The sequence below is a fragment of the Neofelis nebulosa genome, chromosome 1 (genome assembly GCF_028018385.1).
Source record: "Neofelis nebulosa isolate mNeoNeb1 chromosome 1, mNeoNeb1.pri, whole genome shotgun sequence".
NCBI lineage: Eukaryota > Metazoa > Chordata > Mammalia > Carnivora > Felidae > Neofelis > Neofelis nebulosa.
Window position 1 is genome coordinate 84,220,208 of NC_080782.1, and position 23,730 is coordinate 84,243,937.

General features: G+C 36.5%; 1 protein-coding gene and 1 long non-coding RNA gene across 8 annotated transcripts in view; both read left to right on the forward strand.

The window, feature by feature from the left end:
• The window catches only part of FAM172A (family with sequence similarity 172 member A), a 438,543-nt gene that overhangs the window by 359,707 nt on the left and 55,106 nt on the right, over positions 1 to 23,730 (forward strand). The window lies entirely within an intron of this gene.
• On the forward strand, positions 1,032 to 19,473 carry LOC131484779 (uncharacterized). Its single transcript, XR_009248516.1, has 2 exons — positions 1,032 to 7,788; positions 7,942 to 19,473. It is a non-coding gene; the product is annotated as an uncharacterized LOC131484779 (long non-coding RNA).

The window sequence follows — 23,730 nt, forward strand, 5'->3', positions numbered from 1 at the left end:
AGGGAAAAGGTAGTGTGCTGAAGGAATATGAAATAATATGAATTACAAATTAAGTCCTTGCATTATTTTTGTTAAATTTTTTTTCATTAAGATTAAACTTTCACTTGGATGTTTAATTGAATTCATTATGAAGACATCACAAGAACACAAACTGAGCAAGAAAATTACGTAGGAAGCAGAAAGGACTTGTGTATGAAACACATATTAAAAGATATAAAGGCTCTGGGACACCTGGGTGGCTCATTTGGTGAAGTGTCCAACTTCAACTCAGGTCATGATCTTGCAGTTTGTGAATTTGAGCCTGCATCAAGCTCTACACTGACAGCATGGAGCCTACTTGGGATTTTCTCTCTCCTGCTCTCTCTGCCCCTCTCCCCCCTCAAAATAAATAAATAAACCTTAAAAAATGTATAAAGAAAAAGCCAGAGAGGGAGGGAGGCAAACCATAAGAGACTCTTAAAAACTGAGAATAAACTGAGGGTTGATGGGGGTGGGAGGGAGGGGAGGGTGGGTGATGGGCATTGAGGAGGGCACCTGTTGGGATGAGTACTGGGTGTTGTATGGAATCCAATTTGACAATAAATTTCATATTTAAAAGTATATATATATATATATATATATATATATATATATATATATATATACTTTATATAAAAAAGTATAAAAGTATATATATAAAAGTATATATAGGGGCGCCTGGGTGGCGCAGTCGGTTAACCGTCCGACTTCAGCCAGGTCACGATCTCGCGGTCCGTGAGTTCGAGCCCCGCGTCGGGCTCTGGGCTGATGGCTCAGAGCCTGGACCCTGTTTCAGATTCTGTGTCTCCCTCTCTCTCTGCCCCTCCCCCGTTCATGCTCTGTCTCTCTCTGTCCCAAAAATAAATAAAAAACGTTGAAAAAAAAAAAATTAAAAAATAAAAAAATAAAAAAAAAGTATATATATATACTTTTATATATAAAAGTATATATATATAAAAGTATATATAAGTATAAAAGTATATATATATATATATATATATATATATATATAGGCTCTCTGTGTCATGCATGAGGTAAGATTTTTATTGGGCTTGCTGTTTCTAGGATTATTTACCTACTTAAATAATCTTATTGATATTATAAGTGATTTAGGTAAGCTTACATTAATAAGAAGGAAAGTTTTGGGGTGCCTGGGTGGCTCAGTCGGTTAGGCATCCAGCTTCAGCTCAGGTCATGATCTCACAGTTTGTGAGTTCGAGCCCCACATCGGGCTCTGTGCTGACAGCTCAGAGCCTGGAGCCTGCTTCGAATTCTGTGTCTCCCTCTCTCTCTGCCCCTCCCCTGCTCACGCTGTGTGTCTCTCTCAAAAATAAATAAACATTAATAAGAAGGAAAGTTTTGAAATATTTTAAAACAACAAGTGATTGGTTCCTTGCATGGGCAGGAAAGCAAGGTACTATATACCAAAACAAGGCAATTCCCAAGTGTTTATAAAGGGGAGAGATACACAGAAAATATTAAAACCCAAAAGCAAGAGCAAACAAATGAGAGAACCAGTAGCTATTAGGATAGATGAGATGAAGCTATCTCAGAGTATAAGATCTGAAAGAGAATACATATAAATAAATATAAATACATATAAATAAATGAACAAAAACTAAATGTGAAAATAAAGAGATGGATGATCCTTTTCCTCAACATTGACAGGAATATCTAACCAAACTTGTCTTTTTAAATGAGTGACATGTGGGACACCTGGGTGGCTCAATTGGTTAGGTGTCCGACTTTGACTCTGGTTGTGATCTCGTGGTTCATGGGTTCGGGCCCTGCATCAGGCTCTGTGCTGACAACTCAGAGCCTGGAGCCTTCTTCGGAATCTGTGTCTCTGTCTCTCTCTCTGCCCCTCCCCTGCTCAGGCTCTGTCTCTCTCTGTCTCTCAAAAATGAATAAACGTTAAAAAAAAAAAATGAAGAGAGGAGAGCCATGGGTGTGGCAGGCATTGTAGTATTTTTTATTCAGATTTTTCCATCAAAAGAAAAAAAAGAAAAAAAAAACTTCTCCCTTCTCTCACCACTGCTTTCCCCATATTAGTCTCTCTGTGGCCAGTGGTAAGATGTAAATATCATCTAGAATGAGTAACATATTGAAATAATAACACCCTCATCCATGCAACAGTATTTATTGAGCACTATTACATATGCAACGTATTCTGTTAATAGAATAAAAGACAGTAGGTGGGAGATAAAAATTCATAAATGTAATAACTGAAGGAGAAAGGAATAAGGATCACAAGGGAGATACTGGTAAAAGTAATGGAGAAATTTGGAAGATGGTGTGATTCTATCTGGTCACAAGGTCCAACAGGACATTCAAGGATGGAGGACGGGAAATTCATTAAGTTGAACCTTGAGAGAGGGGTAGGGTTTAAAGAGTTCTAGAAGGGAAGAATATTTCAACTAGGATTGCCAACTTGAGCAAGGGAGTAGAAGTACAGAATATGTTGCATAAGCATTGTCAGTGGCAAGAAGGGAGTTTCATAGGTGCATGATGGGTGGAAATGAAGAATAAGAAAAATAAAGTTATAGGTAGTAATGAGATGACAGAGAACATTAAAAGATAGGCTAAGGAGGGGTTTTGTGAGTATGCATGTATGTATATGTGTGTGCCTTTAAGCCCTGGGGATTAAAGGGGTTTGGGGGAGGAAATAAACTATCAGCACAATAGTTCAGAAAGATGCATCTAGCAGCTAGAGTAAAATATATTAAGAAGGAAAGGCTGAAGATAGGGAAAATACAGTTCAAAGTCCATTATTATAGTCCTGCAAAAGGATATTAGGCCTAAATGCCAGTGATGAGAGTGAAAGGAAAGAGAGGGGATAGGATCCAAAGACATACAGACATAGAATCCATATGACTTGGCCACGAGAGTCATCTTCAGGATTTTTCTTCAAATGGGTCAATTAGTTGTGTAATAGAATCATGGAAAGAATGGGACACAGGACAGGGAGGTTTTAATGGAAGCTCAGGAAAGACTTCATGCATGGAGATGCTTACAAGTCAAGATATTGCAGTTGGTAGACCAAGAGCCGCTTTGAGACACAGGGCATTGGAGAGGTTGATAAAGAATGAATGGAAATTGAGACTTGAAATTAAGCTACTTGAATTCAAACTTTATATATTTTTAAGTGATTTCAGAATTCAGATGATCTTGTTCTCCTCTAAGATTACTAAACCTTTAGGATACTTTCCTGTGGAAGCAAATTATTGGTTCTACAGGTCAAAGGAAGTGACCCAGACTGAGTGAAGGTCAAATGGGAATAATCTAATTTTGATGGGGAATGTGTGGAGTAGGTATAAATCTAGGTCTTGACACCTTCTTCTGATTAGATACCACAATGAATACATTCCAACTGTGTCCATTTAGTAATAAGTATTGCCAGTTGCAATCTATGCATTAATATACAATAATCAGTCTGATATGTTTGTACTTACTTTCTGACTCTATGTTCAGTTCCAACTTATCCTTTCTTAGAAGGTTAAGCATAACTTAGTCTATTTGTTGTTTACATAGTACTTTTATGTCTTCTTCTACCCAGAAGTAAGCACATTTGAAAGAAGAATAGGCTTTTGAAAAGCCCCCTCAAGCATTCAACTTTTTTTTTAATGATGATTTTGAAACTTAAAAGAAAAAAAGAAAGCATTAAATTGAGAACAAAGTTAAGACTATTTCTTTGGCTTGTGAGAGGCATTGTTTTTTAGTAGCCCAAACCACTTCCAAGTAATGCTCATAAAATCCTCACAACATTATGCAGACTTGAATTTGTATCAGCTTTAGTGTTTCTGATGATCTATCTCTGCGTAACAAACCATCCAAAAACTTAGTGGCCTAAAACAGCCATGTATTATCTTTCATTGTTCCATAGGTTGACTGAGCTTAGCTGGGAGGTTCTCACCTGGGGTCTCTCACATGGTTACAATCAGATTCAAAGTGGGGCTGGTCTCATCTGAAAGGTCACTAAGCTGACACCTCAAGTGGCTCATTCACATGGCTGGCAGTCGATGCTAGCTATAGGCTGGAAATTCAACTTGGGCTGAGCACTACACATGACCTCTCCATATATTGGGCTTTCTCCAGCATGTGCTGAGCTCTAAGAGGGAGCATCTGAAGAACAAGTAAATACGTCAAGAATCCCAGACAGTAACTGCAAAACTTATGCCTTAGCCTCAAAAGACAGGTAGCATCAGTTCCACCATATTCTGTGTTCAAAGAAAACCTCATGAAGCCAACCCACATTCAGGTGGAAGAGGCTATTCAAGAGTATTAATACCATGAAGCATGGCCTAAGATGGGGATGAACAGGTGACAGACAGAGAAAGATGCTCTAACCAAAAGACCGCAGGTACATAGAGGATATAGAAGTTTATTTCTCTCACACGTAATAGTCCAAGGTGGGCACTCCAGCTGGGCACATGGCTCTGCCCCACACAGCCATGTTCAGGGACCAGGTCCCTTCCATTCTGTTTCTCTGCCATCACCTAGGGAGTAAGGTTACCTGCATGGCCACAGCTTGGCTGCAGGTTCATCAGTATTCTGGATCACAGAAAGAGGGGGATAAGAATGGACCCATTTCCTTAAGGAACTGGCCAGAAATGACACCAATGACAGTGATTGGTCTTTGCTTTCGTCTTTGTTTTACTTTATTTTGTTAAAGACTCAGTCAACTGACCACACCTAACTGCAAGGAAAGGTGGTAAATGCAATGTATTGAGAATTTATGTGCTTGGTTACAATTGTGTAAGCAATGGTTTTCATGAACAGTTAGCAGTCTCCCCAAAAACATGTTAATAAATTATTACAGAACAATGTGAGAAGTGTTACACTAGAAAAACATACAAAGTGCTATGAATGTGCAACGGGGAGTTACCAGCTTACCTTCAGTGTTTAGAGATGGTTTTCACAGGAAGTAAAATCTGAACTGTTTCCAGAAGTAATGACTTGAGAGAGTCATTTTTTGCATTCTGTGCAGAAAAATAAGATAATATATCCAGGTACAGAATATAGAACAGTGTGACAGGTTCAGGGAATGGCAGAGATTTACTGTGGCTGAGCACAAGAGCCAATGAGATGAGGAGTTCTAGCAAATGAGGTCCTCAAAATAGAGGGCTTTATGCTAAGGAGTAGCTTGGATTTTATCCTCTTAGGATATTGGGAGCCATCAGAAGTTTGTAAGTTTGGGACAGCATAGTCAGATTGATGGTGATGGTGTGAGGATATACTGGAGGAGAGGAGATTGAACAAGAGGAGGCCAGTTAGGAGTAAATTCAGGGGTATGTGTGGAGAATGAAATCAAAGTGGTTATTATGGAGACGAAGGAGGAAGGAATAAATTGCTAGGCAACAGAGACCATCACTTCCTTACTGCTTGGATAGGAGGGTTGAGAAAGAGAAATGAGTGCTTTCTACTTCTTTAAGGTGGAGGATTGGTGATGCCATTAACCAATTAACAAGTCCAAGAGGTGAAAAGTTTCCTAGGGAAAGATTTTTCCTTAATTTTTAGACATAAGGAATTTTGGGTATCTACCAGATATCTACACTTCGGACCTATTTTTGCTGGGTTTAACAGTAAGGGAAAGAACAGAGAGTGAGTCTGAGGACTGGCTTGACTCCAAATAAATGGCTTTATTTTTTTAATTACATGACCAGACATCTGGGAGAATGCTATGGCTTAGCAATATGGGGAACCATTTTGGTCTAGACTAGTCTGTGATAGTAAGACTTTTAATCATCACCCCTTTCACAGTGCTACTGCAAAGCACCCAGTGCTGTGGCTTTTGACACAGTATTCATTCACTTATATTCAGCCACTCTGCACCCCCCATGTGCCAGATTCTGTACTAAGGGCTAAGGATACAACTCAAAAAGAACAAATACAATCTCTATTCTCAGAAGGCTAAGGCCTGAAAAATGTAAGAGTTAGCCATTTCTGGTTGGGGAGGGTAGAATTACATGTAAGGGGAAAGGGTGGGGGGCATGTAAAATAGTTTTCCGGGTTCTAGGCAGAGATGCAAAGAGATACAAAGGCAAGAGATATATGGTACATTTGAAGACTGAAGAAAGTCCAGTGTTGCTGGAGAGTAGAGTAGTAAATAAAAAGTCATCAGGCTGAAAAGATAAGCAAGAGTCAGATTATGGAGAGCTTTCTCAACCTCATAAAAGAGCTTGGAAAGAAGGGTTCTAAAAAAGAGAATACAATATTATTCAATTTGCATTTTCAGTGAATATTCTAGCTGTGTGATGCGGACAATATATTAGAGATGACAAGACTAAAGCAAGACTAGTTAGTTTATGATGACCTGAGTGAGGCAGTGGAAATGGAAGAAATATTTTGATGTGAGAAGAGTCAGCAGGACCTGAATTGATGAGTGATAGGATAGAAAGCATCAAGGTTGACGACCAGGTTTTTGGTTTGGGTAATTGTATGGATATTCTATCATCAACAGAGAAAATGAAGACAGGAAAGGAGCATGTCTGCTGTGGGAATGATAAGTTCAGTTTTGACATGCTGAGTTTGTGGTGTCTGTAAGACTTCCAAGTAGAAATGAACAATAAGCTATTAGATATATTGACCAAAGCTCAAAAGGAAGAGATTTACAAGTGATAGGGCTGACGAAGTCACCTCAGGAGAACACGTTCAGTGAAAAGCACAGCAAGATCCCTGAGGAGCTGCAAAGACGGAGGCACCAGAGAACTAAGGGAAAAATCAGAGAAATGAAAGCCAAGGGAAGAGAATGCTCTGGGTCAGAGGGATGGTCAACAGTGTCAAATGCTCCTAAAAGTCTAAAGGATAATAAAAAGGAAAAGTGTAATTCATTATTTTGATCATTGCTAATCTACAAAAAAAAAAAAAATTAAATTTGTGTTTATTTGATAAGCAGGAAAGTTGCACATATTTTTATATAAAATTGGCCATTTACATTTATCTTATAAATTACCAGATATTTTTTCTATTGAGTCTTTGTCATTTCCCTATTAATTTGTAGTTCTTTACAAATGACGGATAATAATCCTTGTTATATGTGATTTATTTTTGCCCAGTTTGCCTTCTGTCTGTTCATTTTGCTTATGGAGTGGGTTTTGGTTTGTGTGTGTGTGTGTGTGTGTGTGTGTGTGTGTGTGTGTGTGTGTTTTGTTTTTATCCATACAGAAGTTTTTAATCCTTTTGGAGGCAAAAATGTCAATCATTTTTTTCTGTAGTGTCTGGTCTTATTGTTGTGCCTCAAGTCCGACTCCACAATTATACACAAATTCTCTTTCATTTTCTTTTAGTGCCTTTATGATTTTTTTAACCTTTAAATCGTAACATCTGGAAAGTTGTCTAGGATTACATAGTACGTGGCTGAATGTTGTGAAGGGCCCAGTTGTGGCTGATGATGATTTGTTTATAGGGGTAACAATCTGTTAGAGAGAAGCCAGTCATCTGGGTTCACCCAACATTGGAGTTTTCCAGGCAACTGCATTAAATGGACAATGAGTCAGGGCAGTTTAGAAAAAATACATTGAAATGGACTGTGGACTATAAGCCATTAAGGAGACAAGTCAAAATAGAAAAAGGCTAGTAAGGAAAAAAGGAGAATCAATGGACTAGAAGCCCTATAAGATATTTTTTGCAGTTGGAAAAAGGGATTATTTGAGTAAGATGGTTTAAAAAGATAGGAGGTTGTGGTCAAACTAGGGGAATATCTAAATTACTATTTCGAAGAATGCCGTAATGACCAGAGTTAAATATTAAGAATGGTTCGTCAAACTGAGGGTTGATGGGGGGTGGAAGGGAGGGGAGGGTGGGTGATGGGTATTGAGGAGGGCACCTTTTGGGATGAGCACTGGGTGTTGTATGGAAACCAATCTGACAATAAATTTCATATATTGGAAAAAAAAAACAAAAGAGTGGTTCATCGAAGTGGAGTAGAAGAGGTCATTGAAGACCAAGAAATAGAGAGGTCAGAGTATTGGATAGGTTTTTCATGTCAGTGTTGGAGTCTCCCCTCTTGAGTGAAGTTGGGTGAGAGTAGCGTGAAGAAAATCATCCTTTGAACATCAGGGTCTTGTCTCACCAGCACCTTTGGCAGTCTTCATTTACCTTTGAGAGTCCTGAAGTTGCTAAAGAAATAAAAACTCAGATTTTATTGAAAGTCAGTATCAAAGTCAGAATCAGAACCGTCTGTATTCATGTTTGGAGGTTTTTTGGTATGGAGAAGCAAGTGATAATGTATGTAAAGCACTTAGCTCAGTGCCTAACATATATTAGTACTCAATTTGTTACAGCAATTATAATGATATTAGAGGGAGATGATTTACATGTGTTTTAAAATTGGTGTTTGTTTGGTATTCCTTTCAGGTTTAAGGTCTGGAATTTCAGCAACCCTGATCTAGTGTAAAAAAGACTAAGTAGCTTCAGCATGAGCTTGTTTTCGGAATCCCAAGAGGGTTGGGAATGTATCTGCGAACCCTCTAGAGCTCCATATTCGAGCCCAGGGAATGTAAAAAGAGGCAAAGAAGGAAAAGAAGCAACTAGAGGGAAGTTTTTAGATTTTTAGATAGAAAAACAAGTATTGGTTAGTATTCTTTACTCTCACCTTCGCACCTTTGCTCTGATTCCTGAGCCGCACCCCGAGAGAGCAGAAGTAAATTCCAGATGAGGCTCAAGAATCTGCATTTTTAACAAGTACTCCTGGTTTGTCTGCAGTTCTTGTTTCAGTACATTTGTGGGAGATAGTGTGATGAAGAGGATAAAGGCTTTTGGGTATTTTATAAGTGTTTTAAATTTTATTTTCAATCTGGAAAATAGAGTGGAAATAAAATAATTGCACAAAGAATGCACACAAAGGGAAGAATTCAAGGGCAACTGTTGCGTAGGTCTGCTTTCCTTCTTTTCTTCACCCACTTAAAATACTCACTATTGATCTTGCCTTAATAAAAAATAAATAAATAAACTCTTTGCTGCTGAAGTTTATATTCATTTTTATATATTAAAACATACTAATAATAGCCTTACATATAACAAGGCTGCTCTGTAATCTGTTATAGCACCTTTCCATAGTGAAGCTCAAAATAAATTAGAAAACTTTTCAATACTATTTAGTATATTTCTGGTGAGAAATATGAATATAAGATCTAAAATGATTTAAGTCAACGACAAAATAAATATTTCAAAGCCACAGAACCTGAGACTGACTTTGTTGTCCACTCACAATGAGGTAGTTCACAGAAATATAACTCTAGTTGCTATTTGTACAATTTTTACTTTAGGTTTAGGTTAGAGAGTGTAGAAGTAATGATTTTCACTATGGCACTTAAGTATGTAGCAACATTGCAAGAAATATAAATGCTGCAAACTGGATTTGTTAAGGTAATGTAGTTAAATATTATGAGAATTCTAGCATCTACCCATTCTATAATCTGTGTTCATTTGTTTTCAAATTTTACCTTATGTGACTTTGTTGCTAAATAGGATCTGGGGGTTCCTTTTAGTATAAATGAAACAAACGTCTGTGCTAGGCACTAAAAGAAGTTCCAAAAGGAAATAAAAGAACACCTATTCTATAAAGACTGGAGAATGATGAGGACTTTGGGACTAGATCTCCAAACACCTGGTTCAAATAAGAGTAATTCAGTCATACAAACTCATAGAGTCATTTTTGTTTAATTGCTGTCTCGTTCTTACCTAAAAGGATACTAAGGGTAGTCAAGCCTATTTGTATATACAGATACAGCTGCATTTCACGGATTCATTTCTTCACTTAACAAATATTTACTGAGCATAGACTACATGCTTGGGACAGGAGGTAAGTGGAGAGTGAGACAAATGAAGAAGGTAATGATGATGTTGATGATGATAATAACAGCTAACAGGTATTGAGTGTTCCCAATGTGCAAATATTTGTGTGAATTAATCCTCACAATAAGTGTATGAGGCAGATTCTATTACTATTCCATTTTGCAGGTGAGGAAGGAAGTTTAGGGAGATCTCAGATTTCTGTGCAACCAGAATTCACACACTACATATCTGAATACAAGAGCCAGATTTCTAACAAATAAATCATCAAATATCTATTCCTTTTTCTCATGGAGCATATATTCTTGCAATTCATTTACTTAACAAATATTTGTCATCTGTTATGTGCCAGGTGCCATCCTAGTCCCGAGGCACAGTGATGAAGAGACAATGGGATCATTGCTGTCATGGCTTGAATCTTCTAAATCCTCTAATAAGTGTTTAAAAAGGAAGAAAGTAGATACATCCTAACACAAGAGACATAACTAATGAATTACATTTATAAGAATTACAAAACTATTCAATATAATGCAGTATGTTAATAAATGCTGTACATTCGGGGCGCCTGGGTGGCTCAGTCAGTTAAGCGTCCAACTTCGGCTCAGGTCATGATCTCGCAGTCTGTGAGTTCGAGCTCTGTGTCAGGCTCTGTGCTGACAGCTCAGAGCCTAGAGCCTGTTTCAGATTCTGTGTCTCCGTCTCTCTCTGACCCTCCCCCATTCATGCTCTGTCTCTGTCTGTCTCAAAAATACATAAACATTAAAAAAAAATTTTTTTTAATGCTGTACATTCATACATTCAGTAAGGGCAATGTTATTTTCATACTTTAATAGTTCATTTTAAGCCTGCTTATCTTACTTAAAAAAGAAAAAAAAAACTCTGTTTAATCAAAACTTATTCAAGAGATGTTCCTTTCAGTTACTAAAAGGGGAAATTTTTTATCTAAAAATACAAATGTTTCATGAGGTGAGAAGTCACTAAGTTCACTTGAGGTTAAATTTTATCCAAATTTCAGAATAATTTATAATTGCAATACCAAATATTACTGTACAACATTCATTTTTTCAATGGGCAAGACCAAATGAATTGTGAAGAATGTTTGTAAAAAAAGTTTCAATATAGTCCAAAACTAAAAACTGGTAATTAGTTTGTAGTTGTTTCTAATTTATTAGTTACAATTGATGACCTTTTAAAATACTTGTTACTGGAGCACACTTCTTATTTAAAATGACTTCATTGGGGTAGAAATATTTTTTTGGAAATAAAACTATTCCTTCTAAAGCTATTTAAGAGTATTTAACTTAAGAAAGTTAAGAAACTTAAGAAAACTAAGAAAGTAAGACCAGGGGCACCTGGGTGGCTCAGTTGGTTAAGCATCCAACTCTTGATTTCGGCAAAGGTCATAATCTTACAGTTCCCGGGATCCAGAGCTCTACGCTAACAGTGTGGAGCCTGCTTGGGATCCTCCCTCTCTCTTTCTCTCTGCCCTTCCCCCCCCCCCCCAAAAAAATAAATAAATAAGAAAGACTAGTGTTGTAATATTAGGCAGGAATTTAATATTTAATAAATATTTCAATTATATCATACATTTAGGATATGTCAACAAAGTTGAAAACTCTTGCCTGAGCAGTCATGAGTTGACATTTGGAAAACGTGGTTAATATTTGTGTAAAACACTATATATGTAGTTTGTAAGTGAACATTCAAGCCCCGGGTTTATTTTTATGTCCTTCTCTTACTTATTACTACTTTTAATAATCCCACCATTACCATCATTTTAAATGCTATTAGGTACAAGAGAATGTGCTAAAATCTGGCATGCAAAGCCTTTACCTGGCCTCAATGAGCTTACCCAATGTAGCCAAAACAGGCATAGAATATACACATAAATGATAAATATCAATAAAAAGAGAAGATAATGACAGTTTTGTATAAAGCAATTCCAATAACAAGGTCAGAGGTGGCATACTTTCTTCACTGATGGAGACAACAGAGCCTGAACTGGATTTTGTCAGAGAAGTTGTTGGTAATTTTGTGAAGAGGAAAAGGCATTCTAGGCAAAGGAAAGTGGTGGGATCCAAGACAGAAAGAGCTTGGTAAATTCCGTGATATTTTGCCTGGAGTTTGTTCAAAGAAATTGTGAGAGAATAAGTCGAAGCAGAATGTACAAGCGGCATCTAGAAGATCTGAAGAGTTTGAACTTAAATTTATAGGCCACAAAGAGTCACTGCAAGTTTTTGAACAGGGAAATATGATGAAAGCAGCATTTTAGGAGGATTAACTAGCCAGTGCACATGTAAGATGGGTTGGTAGAGAAAACCAGTTAAGATGATATCACCAGAATCCAGGGGCAGTGTTACCCAAACTTTGCTTCTTGGAATACTAATTTTGAGATATAGAGATAGTAATAAAAGCCTCTGTTGGAGGGATTTTTTTCTTAATGAAATAAAGGAAACATTGCATATTAAATTTTCCTCTTAGAATTACAATGGCCATTAATACATTAAAGGCCTATAAAAAAGAAAGCCATAATTTCACAAACTTTTTTGCACATAAAAGGCTTGTTATCCAGGGGCGCCTGAATGGCTCAGTTAGTTAAGCATCCGACTTCCGCACAGGTCATGATCTCATGGTCTGTGAGTTTGAGTCTTGCGTTTAGCTCTATGCTGACAGCTCAGATTCTGGAGCCTGCTTCGGATTCTGTGTCTCCCTCTCTCTTTGCCCCTCCCTTGTGCACGCTCTCTCTCTCTTTCTCTCTCTCTCTCTCAAAATTAAATATTTAAAAAAAATTTTTAGAGGCTTGTTATCTATTCATAAACATATCACTGTCTTCCACTGAAATCACTTTCAATATTTAGAAATTTTGGTCTTATCAAATACCTACTTTTTAAGAAGTCCACCTAAGAAATAAGAGTTGAGGGAAAAAATGAAATTTAGCTATTTTTTAGAATGGAACTTTGACATCAGTTATTCCAGACCCTGTCTTTAATCTTGGCAATCAGAAACTAAAGTTCACCTTTGATTTTGATGCCTTTCTAGTCAAATCAAGTATTCCCTTAATGATATTTGTGTGCCACTCCTCTCTCCCTGCATAAGTCATAAGATGTCAAAGAATAAGATTAACCTGTGTCTTATCATCTTTGTAATCTCTACATCTGACTCATAGTAGGTGGTGGAAAAATACCTGTTGACAGTTGAAAGTGATGAGAAAGCCAGAGAGTAGGTGATTTGCCTGTGGTCACACAAGTGGTAGCTGGATACATTGAAAATAATGAATTTCAAGAATTATAAAATGTTAGCTGTAAGGAGTAGGAAAGAAACTTGGAAATGAGAGACCTAGTAGATCTCAAATAAAACTCTAATACTAAATAGCAGTATGATCTTGATCAAGTCACTCAACCTCTCTGGGCCTCTATTTCCTCGTCTAAGATCCAGCTCCAAAATATTGAGAGATCTCCATTTTTTAATACTATAAATAGCCAAAAATTAACTGGATGTTGTGATTTCTTCTACAGTGGAAATATATTCTTATGAGGGACCATGTTTAAATGCAGAAGACCTTTTAAGTATTTACTTCTTTATATTTATACTTCTGTAATATTCCTGAATTCATAACTTTCTGTTTTCTTATTTTCCTCTTCTTTCAAACTTTACCAAAGATCATGGAATCTCTAAAAGTGTACCAGTGTGTGTGCTTATGTAATATTAGGACTGAAAATTTTAAATCTTAAAATGTGAAAGCTCCAGTTGTCAGAAGATCATAAAGTCTCTACTTTTAAGGACTGTTAAAAATCACCTTCTGTGAGATCTCAGCTTTGGGATTTTTTCTGACATTTCAAGACTTAAATTTGAAAGTGTAGAATCTCTATAAATACAACATTACCACAAGCCCAAAAAAGTCAAGAAATGCAAAAGGTTAGATTCTTACTAACTCCTCTCCCACATTATGCTCTAAATTGAGTTATGCATCTTAGAGTTAAATACGTAATCAGGAATACTTGATGTGAAATACAATTTAAATTATGACATATTAAGCTTTTCTCTTTGAATTTGGGGGAATAAAATTGCATATGTAAATCATACAATATCACATTTTTTGTATGTGCCCTTAAGGCTTTTTTATGTTTTCTTCACATAGTCCCCTCATTTACAACTTTATCTTGCTGTGGACTAACCATATGGGAAATCCACTATTTTAAACTTATGCTATTTTTGTGGTGTTACTGCATAAGAAAATGCCTTTAGAGTAGAAAAATTATATTTTTTTACCAGATTATATAAATAAAAATTAATTTTTTTCTAGTGGTCATTTTTTGGTTCAATTCAAAGTATATAATTTTTAAGCCCTAAAAATCTCTAGTAAGTCCCCGTTGCCATGGCCAAGTGAAATGGAAGATAATAAAGGAGAAGTGTCATGAGACCTGGCCATTTTCAACGTGTTGAAGATTTAAAATTATGTGTAATTTACATGAGACATATAAATGAAAGGATAGACTTCACTACGATTTTTTTTTTTTTGCTTTAAAAATAGGGTATTTCTCTCTTGCAGCAGCATCTCACATCTCATACATATGTGCATATTTAGTTTTCTGTGTAGCTTTCGGTCCCAAGAACACTAATTATAATTTTAAATTATCAATAAGATATAGGCTTAAAGTACAGTAGATGTTAAATTTCATATATCTTATAAGATTCCCTATGTAAAAGCAACTACTTTTTGCCTTTATTTTCATTTTTAAGATATTCTTGTGAACTTTCAGTCACTTATATTTTGCCTTTTAAAAGTTAAGAACACTCTGAATTTGTGGCATGTAAATACTATATTGCTTTTACGGCTAGAAAGATATTACTGATGATAATTCGTCTGTGCAGCAGGGATACAAGTGAAAAACCAACACATGGCCCTCAGTTCACATTAGACCACCTAAAAGTGTTTCTTTGAAGCCTCTGTTGGAAATATTTACAAAATGGTTTACTATTGATTTGTTGGTATGCCTGTTACTATTGTTTACCAAAGAGCCTTGATTACAGTGCACTTAGGTTTTTGCTGGTTTGTTTGTTGTCTTTGAAGCAGTTCTGCCCACCGTAATTATGGTTGCCCCAAAGTGTGCCAAACGGTAGTTCCCTAGAAGTCCTGCTATTGTCCCCTGAAACCTCCATCCTCATTTTTATATTTTTCTTCTTTTCAAAGGTTAACTGCATTCTGCAATTTTGTTGTCTTTCTTAAATATGAAAACACCATCAAACCCAGACAATCATGTTGAACCTTCTCAGGAACTAAAATGTTATTTCTATAGCAGGTTCAGTTGTGGGAACCATATACAAAAGTTAACACTTCCCTGTAAAATGTCATTGTCTGGGGTTTGGGGCCATATTAGAGCCACCTATAGCAGCCAGCTTCCCAAAGAATATTCTGCTCTTTTGGCATAATGGGATTATTTTTGGAAATGTCTCTCTTGGCCCAAGATGTGCTACCATCTCAAATAATATTTGGGCCCCTTAAGCATTTTCAATGTGCTTTGCAATCATTTTCATCCATTATGCACGCAGTTGTTTCATCGTTATTCTCTGATACACATTGACATTCGGCTACACAGTAGGTAAGAGGTAGAGGTAGGACTGAAAACCCCAGGACAGGGAACAAGGCCCAGTTTGGTCTCTTCTTGGCTAAATTCCATTTTGGACAGCTCTTTGTTTTTCTTTGATGTGTGGTGTTTAATTGCTTATCTCTAAACATAAGGCTCAATTGGTGGGAGCTTGTGTGAGGAGAGCCATTTGCCCTTTCCTGAATTAAAAAACTGAACATCATTAACAGTTTATTTTCCACAGAGAACCATGCTGTAAGCATGTACCAAAAAAATGTTATTTCTGACTGCCCAGTTTTGCCCAGGCTAGTCCCTGATTTATGTCATGACCTCACAATAGCCTCTCGTGCCGCCTGGCCACAAAGCTTGATTATTTTGTAATTTGATCTTCGTGGGGATTCCAGCCGTGCTTCCCCGCTTGCTCGTGGGCAGCAGAATGTGGCAGCATGCCTGCTCACTTGCCTGAACTGCTATGATCAGATTACGCCTTCTCAGCGTTTCTTGCATTGGCTGCCTGTGAAGTTCAGAGAAGCCTAGAGTGGAGATAGAATAGGAACTATTAAAGAGCTCATGGCATCTTGGTAGCACATGTGTCTACTGTTAACAGAATCAGAGAGTCACTCCACGCTGAGTATCTCTATTTGTAAAAATTTTTTAAGTGAACTTTTTTGTGCTGTGCAATTTCCAAAAACCATTCTTCCAACTTTAATGTTATTTTTAGAGCTTTCAGTTGGGTTTTAGCTTTCAGCTTTTAGAAATTTCCATAACATGTTAAGGATCTTCATAAAAGGCAGAAAAAATCTTTTTGTTATTTGTTGTTAACAACAAATCATGATAGGACATCATAATTAGCAAAGCACTCTTCTCTCTGTATTATTCTTTCATCCAAATATTTATAGAATGATGGTATTTGTCAACATCTTTATGAGATAGCGTGACTGCATCCTGTTGAGGTTATAGGAGAACAGAGTGTACAACCTGGCACTGTAACATGACATGGAAAATTCAGAACTGATTCTCCTTCCATTTTTAATCAAGCACCAAGGATGTGCAGTCTCTCCCCGATGCACCGAGATGCAGTGGTGATCTAGATACATAGTCCCTGCCCTCCTGAGCTTACGATTTAGTCTTAGAAATAAAAGCTCAGATGTAGTAGACACATTTGGATGCTTTTCAAAATTATATCGGAATAATTTTAAATTTTGTAAAATGTGAAGCAAGCACAGAAACTGAGAGTTGGAAAGGACATTGGAGTTCATTTGTTAGAGCCTCCTTCCTCACGCAGTGCGGATTCCTCTCCATGGTATTTGCTCATAGGAGTGAACAAAATGTGCAATTCATGTTTCATTGTTCAGAAATGAAGAAGTCATGATTATAGGTTAAGATATAATCTAAACTCCACTCAAAGCTCGATTAAAACAGTTTTGTTTTCTGACACTATCATTCATACGTTCAGTAGACCAGCAAGAAAGCTTGGAAAATGAAGCATAAACAATGTGATGCCAGTTTGCTTTAAAATCCCTAATATATGTTTTGTAAACAAAGCTTATAAAACTTAGGACTCTACTAATTAAATAACAAGAAAGATTTTATGAATACATGAAAAGCCAGAATCTGAAATGCCTTCAGGGGAACAGGTGCTGCAATGACATCACTGTGTGTCACACAGCTTTTTTTTTTTTTTTTTGATACTTACATTTGGTCATAATGGAAAGAAATTGATTCCAAATGTGTTTTCTTGACCTCCTTCTCCATTCATGTTAGTGCCTAACCTTAAATGATGTTTCTACAATCTCGGTTGTATTTACAGTAATTATATGCATAATGTAGCATATTATTGTCCGGACTTCCTGTTTAATCAGTACAGAGCTTCTCACAAGTGCAGCTGAAAAGGGCAAACAAAATTAAAGCTTTATATACCAAAACAAGTTTGATTTGCTAAGCTCCCAGCATTCCAAAGTACACAAATTTGTTCCACTAAGTTTTCCGATGGCTTGCAGATGGGCAATGATTAATCAGAGAGCTAACTGTGAAGTAGTTTGCAATTAAACTGGAAAGCTCTGAAGCATGCTAATTGAATCAGAAAATTAGAGACACTGAACAGTAATTGGCTATTTCTCATGCAGCAGGTGCCAGGCCACTCATCTGTGGAACAAGGTATTTAAGGCACATTAGCACTAGTAAAAATACTTCTTGATATGGAACAGTTAGATTTTCTGCTCATTTTCACCATGGATGTCAAAACATACAGCTGTGCTATCTGGTACTTGCAATTCATGTTTGAAGAATTTAAGTTAGGTAAACATATGGGAGAGGAGTGCTGGGCAACCTCTAAGTGCACAGGAAACAGTTTAGAAGTGAAACCTAAAATGAGGGGCTGAGGTTTTGTTTTTTCAACTCAATCACTTTTGCTCTCTTATGGTACAAATTTAGAAGTTGAATTTTCTGTTTAGTGTTAGTTTAAAGCAACAACAGTATAAATCTAGTACTGCTGTGAGCTTACTAGATACATAAAGCCGATTCATATCATGTCTCAGCATGAGTTTATATCTTCTAATTAGTACCACCATTTTATAGAGTGAGCACATGCTATGAAAGTTTGTTTGCCATGCCAACAGGGACTGGGACATGTAGTTTTTCTTTAGTGGAACGATCTGCCGTAGGATCGTGAACAACTGTAACCTAACCAGTGGGTAACCAGGCAAGAATGGGATTTAATAAGTTCGGTTGTAGAGATTTTTTTAATAGTAATCATTTTCATATTATCAAGGATGGGGCATATGACTTCTGTTCCCTTTGCTTTAATTAGAGTTTAGTGTTATTATTAAAAGTGAAAAATATAAAGGAAAACAAAAATAGACTAATTTATACTGTGTTGGGAAGCAGAATAGTACAATATTCACATGCTAATCATATTACTTAGCAGATGACTGCAGAAAATAGTGAGTTTGAACCAAGAGACATAAATTATAAATTGCAAATAGTGCATAGGGGATATGTTATAACTGTGTCTCATTTAAATTGAGACAGGGAGTTTTCTCTGCACAAATAATGTTCCTTCATTAAGTTTTAAAGTCTGTTTCATAATGTTTTGTTAAGAACATTTGGCAACATGTTACCAAAAAAAGGTTTTTAAGCGGAATACACAGGTTTTTTAAAAGTACAACACACTACATACAAACATACGTTCTATGTCTTTAAGTTACAGATTTTTTTTTTTTAAGTTAAAGCAAAAGCTCCTCTTTGGTAGGCCTCCTTCCCCACCCCCAATAAGCCATGTACATGTTACATTCTTCAGTTGGAAAGCAGTTCTGAAACATTTACATGATCAATGTCTTTTGCTTGAGGGATAAAGTTTGCTCTTCCATGGACAAGTGAGAACATATTGATCATTTTATTCTATTTGCTATTTCTAAATTCAATATACCTCTTGAGTCGATAAGCGAGATCGAGAGCATATTCTTTTTTGTGTGTGCCTGGTTGTAGCTTGTTCTCAAGATCCAAGATACATTTTTGATTAATCACGAATGCTCTGAGGTCATGGAGAGCAAATGTGTTTGTGGAGTGTCAGCTGATGCTGTCAGATAAATGTCTTAAGCTTAGCCAGGGTTCATGCCCCAGCTTTAGGCTGTGCCAAATGTCTCCCCTTGTTGAGGCAGATAACAGCTACACTGGAGGCGACTGAGCTGTTTGTTCACTGAAAGGGCTGACCTTGCCATATGGGGCTACAATCAGGTGGAAGAAAGAGTGTAGATGTTTTAATTGAAACTTTACAAATTTAAACTTTTCATTGGATCAGAAGATCTTGGTATCCACTAATTTACATTCTAGCCCTTAAATCTTGTCTGATTATAACTACGTTTCTTCAGTATTTCCGATTAGTTTCCCTAGGATGAATAATTTCTCCAATATTGTTCTTAGTGTATTCTGTGACTATTTTGGCATTATCAGTGTATTATTAAAATACTGCAAAAGCATGAAAATGCTTATTAGGATAAAAGGATATATTTTTCCTTGGCTATATGTAGTAGAAATTATTCTTGCTCTGTAGTGGTTTTTTTTCTTTTTTTTTTTCCAATCTACAAAATAAAAATATGGTCTGGGCAAAGGGAGGTCACTTGTGTTAATGACCCTTGTCCATGTACCCTCTTATCTTCAGAGGACTCATTTAATCACATTTACCCCCACTTACAGTAATTTGTCTTCTTTTACTAGACAGAGTCTATAAATAGGAAATAATGACAAACCTAAACTAACACCTGGAGAATGCTTTGTACTGAGGCTTTCTCTGTTTGAGACTAAAGGCAATCAGATTGATCATATGGTGATGCATAAATAAATGAACTCTCTGTGGGCTGTTAGTGGGCATTTGCTGCAAAATACCTTTAAAAAAAAAAAAAGTGCCTTTCTTCCATCTTACCCAGTCTGTTTTTTTCTCCAAAGAAGCTGGTCTACTTTTCTTTCCTCTCAATAAGTTCATACTGCCATGGGTAAATCATCAGTGCTAATTAGACAAAATAATGCTGTTTAAAAAAAAGAGAGATAGAAATAACACATCTGTCATGAACTCCCACCAGATCTCTTGGAAATGAGACATTTTAAATATTTTATGCTGAACACAAAATATCTTGGGGAAATGGTTTTATAATCTGTATCCCAAAACAAAACCATCAGTGTCAGAGACTAGTGCTACTTAAAAACATCCCATTTTAAATTATTTTCTTTAAAATTCCCTCACACTTGAAATGTGATTCCTACTGGCTGTGTATACCCAGATGGTAAAGTAGAAAAACTTAATGGAACTAGAAGAAAATGAAAGATACTCTTTTAATTTTGGAAACCTTCTCTTTATCGGATAATACTAGAAAAGTATTACATTTCAGTATCTGGAGACAAATACGTTTCATGTGTATTGATATTAGTGAACAAAATGAATTTTGATTTGATTTGGTTTGGTTTCTGCAGTGGCTAAAATGACAGATAGACTGAGTAGAAATGAAAAAGACTGAGGATAACTTCTATAGTCACACATTAAGCTTCTGGTAATGTGATTAAAAGAGTCAAATCAGATTGTGATTTTCTAGAGTTTTCTTAATTGTTTAAAGATTAATAACAGCTACTGCCCGGATCATACTTGCAATTCCTAGTTTAGGCATAAATAAGGAGATTTTTTTAATTCTCTTTTCTTCAAATTTAAGCGCAGTTTAATTCTGCACTAAATTTTGTGGTCATTATGTATTATGTTTTTTAAAGTATTCCTTACCCATTATCCTTGCTTTTTCTTCTTTTCCTCATTATCTTAAGAAATGCTTTACATGCACTAGAATATCATTGATGCATACAACAATGTTTTTGTCACTGCTTTTTCTGAAACCACTGCCTAAAAATGCAGTTAACCCTTTGTTGGTTCATATTGCTCTAGTCGCATCATTTTAAAAATAGTCAACGTTGTCATGCCCAAGCCCGATCCAGGAAGGGACGTGGAATGGTTTGGTTTTTCATATATAAATAGATTGTGTTATTTAGAAGACCAACAATTGATAATGACATAATAAAATATTTATTTAAGATTTAGAGGTAATTCTCATTATGACTTAGACCCATCTGTGGAATAGTAAAATAAACTGATTCTGAGCAAGACTCACTTGGCTCTCTCAAAATTGTTGTCTCTATAGCCATTGTTTGCTACTGTGCCTATGTACTTACCAGATCTTTCCACTGAAATAATGAGCCTATTATATCTCTAACATTTTTTTAATATTTTTTTTTAACATTTATTTATTTCTGAGAGACAGAGAACAAGCAGGGGAGGGACAGAGAGAGAGGAAACACAGAATCTGAAGAGCTCCAGGCTCTAAGCTGTTCAGCACAGAGCCGACACGGGGCTTGAACCCACGAACCATGAGATCATGACCTGAGGCGAAGTCAGTTGCTTAACCGACTGAACCACCCAGGCACCCCTATCTCTAACATTTCTATTTTTCTTTATACTACCTCATACCTTGATTCTTTTCCAAGCTACTTCTTCTCTTTCCTCTCATTTAAAATTGCAGTTTAAATGATCACTTATTTCAGCTACCAACCGGTAAGTCTGAAAATTTAAAAAGAGTGCATACATATTAAAGAGGTATTTTTCCTCAGCTTTAGTCTCTTCTTCTGTATAGGCTTGTTTGAAAAATTGCAAAGTCACCTCAAAACTTATGGAAGAAACACCTGCTGTTTCCAAAAATTGTTTCTGTAAACGAAAATTTGCTTTACTTTTTAATACTATATAAAGTCTGATTGTATTTTCAGTTTCTGATTAGTTACAAATCCTACTTTTTATTAATCATATTCAAGGATGGTTTCCATTACACAAATGTTTTGGGGTGTTTTTTTTTTAATGTTTGTTTATTTTGAAAGAGAGAGAGAAAGAGAGCATGAGCAGGGAGGGACAGAGAGGGAGGGAGGGAAGGAGGGAGGGAGGGAAGGAGGGAGGGAGGGAGGGAGGGAGGGAGAGAGAGAGAGAGAGAGAGAGAGAGAGAGAGAGAGAGAGAGAATCCCAAGCAGGTTCCATGCTCACTATGAGATCATGACCTGAGCCAAAATCACGAGTCAGATGCTTAACCGACTGAGCCACCCAGAAGCCCGTATACATAAAGGTTTTTATGGAGATGAGTCCTTTTAAGGAGAAGAGCTCTTATTATTTGCCATTCAGAACAGTTTCTCAATTAACATTGTAATTCTCCTTTAGTTTACTTTATCATCCAAAATTACTTTTTTGCAGTTGAATTTTTATCTTTATTCTTTACTTAACAAAACACTATGCTAGGGTTTCTATTTCTCTATTATGATTCTTTATATTCTGTGCTTTTTAGTTGAATACAAAACTAATAGTAAAATCATTATTGACAATTATTACCCAGTAACAATTGACATAACAGTAATAATGACAGTCCATATTTATTTCCTTAGACTCATTTGGCTTCTTCAAGATTCTGGAGGGTTTGAAATTACTAATGTCCTGTCAGATAAAATCTATGCAAAATGCCTTGTTTTAAGGGTTTATAATGCTTCCCATACTAACGACTAAAACAATTCATCATTTTCAAATGTATAATCAGTGTCAGCATTTTGTGTATCACAATGAAAGTCTTCAAGCAGTGGCATTCCGGATGTTCCTGTGAGGAACCAAAGAAAATTACTTTCCTCTTGTAAAGCACTTTTACAAAACGCCAAGGAAGAAAAAAAAAATAGTACAATTTTTAGTACAGTTATTTTATTTTATTTTTTTAAAAATTTTTTTAATGTTTATTTCTGAGACAGAGAGAGATACAGCATGAACGGGGGAGGGTCAGAGAGAGAGGGAGACACAGAATCTGAAGCAGGCTTCAGGCTCTGAGCTGTCAGCACAGAGCCTGACGCGGGGCCTGAACTCACGGACCGTGAGATCATGACCTGAGCCGAAGTCGGACGCTTAACCGACTGAGCCACCCAGGCGCCCCTAGTATAGTTATTTTAAATAGTACAACTGTAAATGAAAGTAATGTGGAACTTCTCAGCATTGTGAAGTGTATAATCATAATTTCATTCTTATATATAAACAGAAGACTGTAGTCCTTGAGGAAGTCTGTCCCTTGCAAAACTCATAATTTTTACATATGTAGAAATGTATGTAAGACATCTTATGTTTATAATCTTGTATCACTCATTATACATAACTAATTACAACAAATAAAGAATGAAATGGTACTTTAAGTTATTCGTGTGTGGATACTCATTTTGTGGGGTTCAAAATCATCTGTTTTTTTCCCTATACTTAATGACACTGAGGGCATTTCTAAGTACAACTAAGAGACGTGGTGTGTGGCCCTGAATTATGCTAAGTATATTTCCTTGACCCTCAGGAAATTCATGTAAATGTATCATGATGTAAATTTATCAGCCTTGAAACCCACAGATTTACTCTACACAGACCACGGGAACAGAAAGGAACAGAAAAGAAGGCAAGTGTTCCTGAAGCATGTAGAACAAGGAGGGGATAAAGGCAAGGGCCATTTGTTCAGGAACTTGTAGACCTGGAGTCTGAATTTCTTTCTTATTCAAAGTATAGCAGAATGCCATCCAAGGTTCTCGAGTTGGAGAGCGATAGGATCTAGCTTATAGAGGGAAAATGGATTGGTAGGGGAGCAAGAATGTAAGCAGCTGATTACTTAGGAAGCTATTGCGGTAGCCTAGGCAGGAGATTATGGTAGCTTGAATGATGGTAGTAGTAGAGATAGGAAGACGTGTCCAGCACGTCTTAATCCTTTAGATATGGGAAGTGAAGCGATAGAAAGGATGAAGGATGATTCCT